Raw genomic sequence first — 5,640 nt, forward strand, 5'->3', positions numbered from 1 at the left:
ACCCCGCAGTCCTCGCTCCTCGCCGGCAGCGGCGGCTCCGCCGGTTCAGACGCGGCCCGAGCGCGGGGTCCGGGCGAGCCCGAGCGCTTTTCCCCGCGTCCTAAAACTGCACCCGCAGGCACAGACAGCTTTGCAACCGGCAGGATAGAGCCTGTGAGGTGCCTGGGGCTTTTTTGCTGTGCAAGGTGGGGTATCGCGTGCTGGGCACGGTACTACCCTGAGTTCAGTCTCTGTAAGGGGTGGCTGGGCAGCACTAAGCTCCTTACATCTGCAGGGTCCGAGTGAGTAATTTCTTAATTCGTTTCCATGTGATTCATAACGTTTTCAACTCCAAGATATGTTTTCCCGAATTCATAATAGGTTTTGATACCTGAGGTGTTAGGAAGGGCATCTGTTTGAATTTATAGAGGTAGAAGTTTTACAGCATTATTGAAAACAGAATTCCCTGGAGGGAAATCTATAAAACCTACTCCTACCATTTTCATTTACACTGCAGCAAAGCAGCGCTGGGCGCATCTACACTTTTGCCTTCCCTCATTTCCCAGTCATTGTGGCACTGAAAAGCATTTTAAACAACTCTGTGTTGTTTGTTGGTGTTATAATAAGGCCTGAGGGCTTGGTAATGGTTTTTTTCACTCTCAAAATGCTTCACAGACATCAATTAAGACTGGGAACACTGGTGCAAGTCAGGAAGGTTTTATTGATCCCATTTTACAGATGACGGAGCAGATCAGAGACCTAGAAAGATTTAAGTCAAATCCAGAACCTAAGCCATCATCTCACAGATCCTCTGTTTAAGGTGCTCTTCTCCACCTCCTTTAACAAAATTCTCTCCTAATTTCACTGGCTGCTCCAAGAGCTGTTTTGGGCACTGTCAGGCCACGTATGCTCTGGGATTTTGAGATACTGCTCTTGCATATTGCTGAAAATTATATGTCTTTAGTGCCATACTGTTGAGAATAATGGTTTCTGATTAAAATAGGTTTCTCTTCTTTGGTTTGTACTTGGTAGAACCCAAGAGCTCCATCATGGACAAGGTTGCATTGGGCAAGGCATTGTGCAGCCAGACAGCAAAGCATGCACAGAGCTGATGAGCCAAATACAGAAAGCCTGGGTATTGGCTGTGATTTCTTTGATAGCCTCTTTGATGGTCCCTCCTCACTAACACTCTTGAAAGGGTGTATTTCCAAAAGCAAAATAAGTGGTTCCTATTGTGACTGAAACTGTGAAGACTCCTGATCCTAGCCTGTTAGCTTGTTTTTGAGTCTGTGCACTTGCTTTCAGGGCCCAGACAGGAGATGGGCTGCGTTTAAAATCTGGTTCACATCCTTAGGCATCGCTTATGTTGATCTCCTTTAAGGCCTTTAACCAGAGAACCCCAGCTGCAGTCTCAGATTTAAGGCTTGCCCCTGTGCGTAGAGCACTGCACATTAGCCCCAAAGCATTTATAAAGTTTTAAGCTTCTTAAACTTCATCTGTGTAAGAAAAGCCTACTGGAGACTAGGTGATGATATACAGCCCCTGGTAGTCACAGAGGAAAGGAGTAGATTGAATGCTTTTATGGCTTTTCTGAGTTTAATATCCACTTGGTGCTTGCTGAGTCTGATTTAGCTAACGATGTGTTCTGGAAATCCTGGTTTCTGAATATTTAAGTTTCAAGAAGATCAAGTTCCACTTTTATTACACCCCAACCAATGAAGCAACTACTCCCCAGCCTCAGACACCTTGGTGCTGCAGGTGCAAGAGGCATTGTTGATTACTGGCAGGCAAAACATGGTATCACAGTTTATTTCCTTTCCAGTGTTTCAGAGGACAGTTCTTTTAGAGAGACAGCAAGTGTAGCTCCAGGGCCTCCATGGCTGGGCATCAGCCAATTACTGTCATATCAGATTAGCTCTATGGCACATCAGCACTCATTTATGTTAATGCAAATGCAACATGACTGTTCCATAGTATTGATGGAATTATTGTGTTTACAGCCATAAAACATGACTAATTGAAAGGGAGGTTCTGATTACAAAACTATAGACTTCCAAGGTGATTCCTGCTACAGCTTCTGAGCGGACCAGTTTGGAAATATGAAGAATAAATGAACTGCTAAAAGACATAATCCAGTTTTTATTTTCCACTGATGCAGTTATCCTTTTGGCAAGCTCTAGGGGAAAAAAAAACCCTAAAAAAACAAATAGGAAGAACTTAATAGGTTTTTTTCCCACCTTGCCATGATCCTGATGCAATACAGCCCGTGCTATTGTAGCTGCTTCCTGGCCCACGAGAAAAGCTCTAACCTGCCTGTACCCTGCAGAAATCCAGCCCTTGAAACCAGTATGGAGATTTCCTCAGCTGCCACTGCAGTGCAGGAGCACATTCTCCTTGTCCAGAGCAGCTTGGCAGCAGCAGCCGTGGGTGTTTGTGAGATGAGGAGGCATCACATGCAGCACTCCATAGCCAGGATTGGAAACTGTCCACAGTTTGATGACTTTCCTGCTCCCATGTCACCCACTGACATTCAAAGGATACGCCCATTTGTCTCTGGGAATAAACTAGGCACCTTTAGCCAAGAAACCTCAAGTTCTGCAGTCCCTGCTTCATAATTATCCCAGCCTCAGCTTCCATCTGCCTTGCAGTTCGCAGCAGCCCTAACAGCTGGTTCCTGGCAGCCATTATCGCCTTCCAGCACGGGAACAGCTTTAGCTCTGAGTCTTGGGAGGATGGGCATGGCTGGCAGGATCAGTGATATTAGGAAAAATAACAGAAGAGGTAGAAAACTGGTGCATGGGCACAGAGAGGGAAGGTAGACTGAGAACATATGTGACAAGGAGGGAAAAATGAAGTGACAGGTGGGAGGCCCTGCAAATCCCAAGGTTTTGTGGGAGTCACAGATGAGGTGGGATGTGGAGGGAGGCAGGGAGCTTTGCAGCTAGTAGGAACAGGGTGAGGGATCTCCTCTGCTGCTGGGGATGGATTGCATTACTGCTGCCAGCCTGCAGCCCACTGCCCAGGCTTCAGAGCTGTTCAGCCAGCCCGAGCAATGCACAGGGCTATGCAGCATTTGTTATTTTCCAAACATCCTACTGTAAATTACAGCGACAAAGGGTGAGTACTCCAGGAAGAGCACAGGAGTGCTGGAGTCAGTAGCCTTGTCCACAGTGCCATCTCTGCTAGGGGAGGGCCCTGGGAAAACCCGTGGCACCATGGCAGGCGCCAACATCAGTTATATGAGGAGGAGTGATTTGCTGCTCAAGGACAGCAAGGACAGTGGAAAGTCTGTGATTTCAGGAATTAGTTATGGAAAGCTGGGACCCTCAGGCTGAGGTAATAAGAATAGCTGGAGAATTAGGCAATTCCCATATTCATGAGCTGACAGACTGCAGTCCCTTTGCCAAGCCTGCGTTAAATACACTGAGGGGCAAAGGAGTTTTCTGGCTTTGCTAACAGCTGCTTCAAGGTGAAGCACAAGGGGAAAATGGAAAAAAAGTCTCCACTGTTTGCTGATATTCATTTTGCCTTGAAACATCTCAGGACCTGGAACAACTCAAGGCCCTCTGCAGACCTTTGGAACCTGTGTTTGAGACAGTTTCCTTACATTCTAGAAATAACCTGATGAGGAATTAAACAATACTTGTCCTAAGGATTTCTCTCCAGGAAGTAATGAAAGGTTCTAAAGCTTTTGAAATCCTTCTTCATCTCCTGTCCTAGATGGGAAGTCAAGGAGCAGCAGTTATTTTTTTCTTATAAAGAAAAAACATGGCTTTGTGTTTTTAGCCAGAGAGAGTGTCTACGCCCTTGTCTTCTCTGCTGCTGAAGTGCTTAAATATACGTGTAAGCAAAAATCCATTTTTCCTTTGGGATATGAAGCTTCAGCAGATGGTAGTGGGAGTTTACAAGCTTGGTTCTTTGTCAGTGCTTGCAGAAGCAGCCTGACACTGCAGTAGCTGTGGATGCAGCGCTAGAGCTGCTCCAGTCAGACACTGTGCAGCCCATCTTGTGGCTTCCCCGGCGTCTGGGAGCAGTGCTGGCAGTACCCCGTCAGAAGTAATTTGTTTACCACACAGCAATCTGACTGTTTCTGTAGGCATGTTTAGGAAGCCAGTTAGCAACTGAAAGATGACAGTGGCTTTGACCACAAGCGATTCACAAGACTCAGAGTGCACACGGAGTACACACAGAGTACGTAACTTTTTATGCAAGGTTCTTCCCCCAGGAAAAAGGGAAATAAAGACACTCAGACACTGAGCAGAGGCAGCTCCATTCAGACCTAGCACAGAAGTGTACACATTAGTTTCTAGTGTCACAGCCCACTGGAGCTGCTGTGACAGATTTAACTACTGGCTTCGTAGCTTATTGCAAGGACAACTTGCCTACCTAATTCCCTCTAATCAAGCCCTTGTTTATCTTGAGGATCTTTACATCTTACGCATCTTGCTCAATAAACTCTGCAGACAGGTCTAGAGGCAAAGCAGTGGTTTAGAGTTTGGCTGGAGCAGAATTAACACCAGCTGTGGCTGGATTCAAGCTGAGCCCCCTGGACTAACAGCACACTGATGCCTGGGGATATCAGTCAGCTCTGTGCTGAAATACTCCTGTCATTCATGGTGGCGTGGCTGATCCTTCCAACCTGCTTCTAGGAGTAGACAGAAGCAACCTCTCTCAAGAGGAGGTCCCTCTTGAAAGACTATTTTTTAAAAAGTGCCTTGTAAGAACCAGGAAGGATCGATACAGTTTCACTACTAATCTGTGCTGTGATAGTCTAACCTGAAAAAAACACTCAGGCCTGAACTGAGACCTCTCAATTACAGGAAGATGAGAGCATTCCCTCAGGAGTCCTGGTCTGTGGTACTTAACTGTTTTGCTCTGATGTGCCCCATTTTTTACCACAGCTGTTGCAACAGCTCTGTTCTCTGTGGACAGTCAGGGCTCAGGTTTCCACAACACGAGATAATCTGTCTGTAAGCCCCAGTGCAGCACTTCTCTTCCTAGTTTAGGGGCTAGATACAATTTTGGAAATTGCTGCTTTGTGCTTGCAGAAGCCATACCTGCAGTAGGGAGACCTCACAAGTCAGTAGTTCAGCTTCCCTGAAAGCAGTATCATTGAGAACAAACATCAGGCAAAGTCACAGGAGAAAAAAGAAAGAGAAAGAACATCTGTTTTTGAAAGAGTAGGCCATGGAAGCCTTTGTACAGATAAGCAGGCTCTGAGCTGATCAGCTTTTTAAGATTAAGGTGCATAGCTTGCTTGTTTGATCTGCCACTGGAGTCTAGGAACACCTTCCAGTAGGTATAGGAAGAGTTGACATCTCATTCTTGGCTCTGAAAACCAGGTCTACTAACTCCACAGCCAGTCCTGTCTTTCAGTGAGAATCTCCTGATCTTTTCTCCAGATTCTGTCCTTAGCTGGGTGCCATACAGCCACATCCCCAAGGGACACAGTCACTGCTTGTCTACACAGTGCTGCACTATTTCTGGTCACATGCAGGCAATAGAGCAATAACTCTGCAACACTTCTAATTCTGGCTCTCAGCACACTCCTCAGGCTTTTCTTCATTACAGCAGTAGCATGAAGTAAATCCACAAAACAGAACTAACCCAGCTAGAAGAAACTGCAGGCACCAGCACAGCCCACAGCCACATGAGCCATCC

This window comes from Manacus vitellinus, unplaced genomic scaffold (assembly GCF_001715985.3).
Source record: "Manacus vitellinus isolate BGI_N305 unplaced genomic scaffold, ASM171598v3 scaffold_22_pilon, whole genome shotgun sequence".
Classification (NCBI taxonomy): domain Eukaryota; kingdom Metazoa; phylum Chordata; class Aves; order Passeriformes; family Pipridae; genus Manacus; species Manacus vitellinus.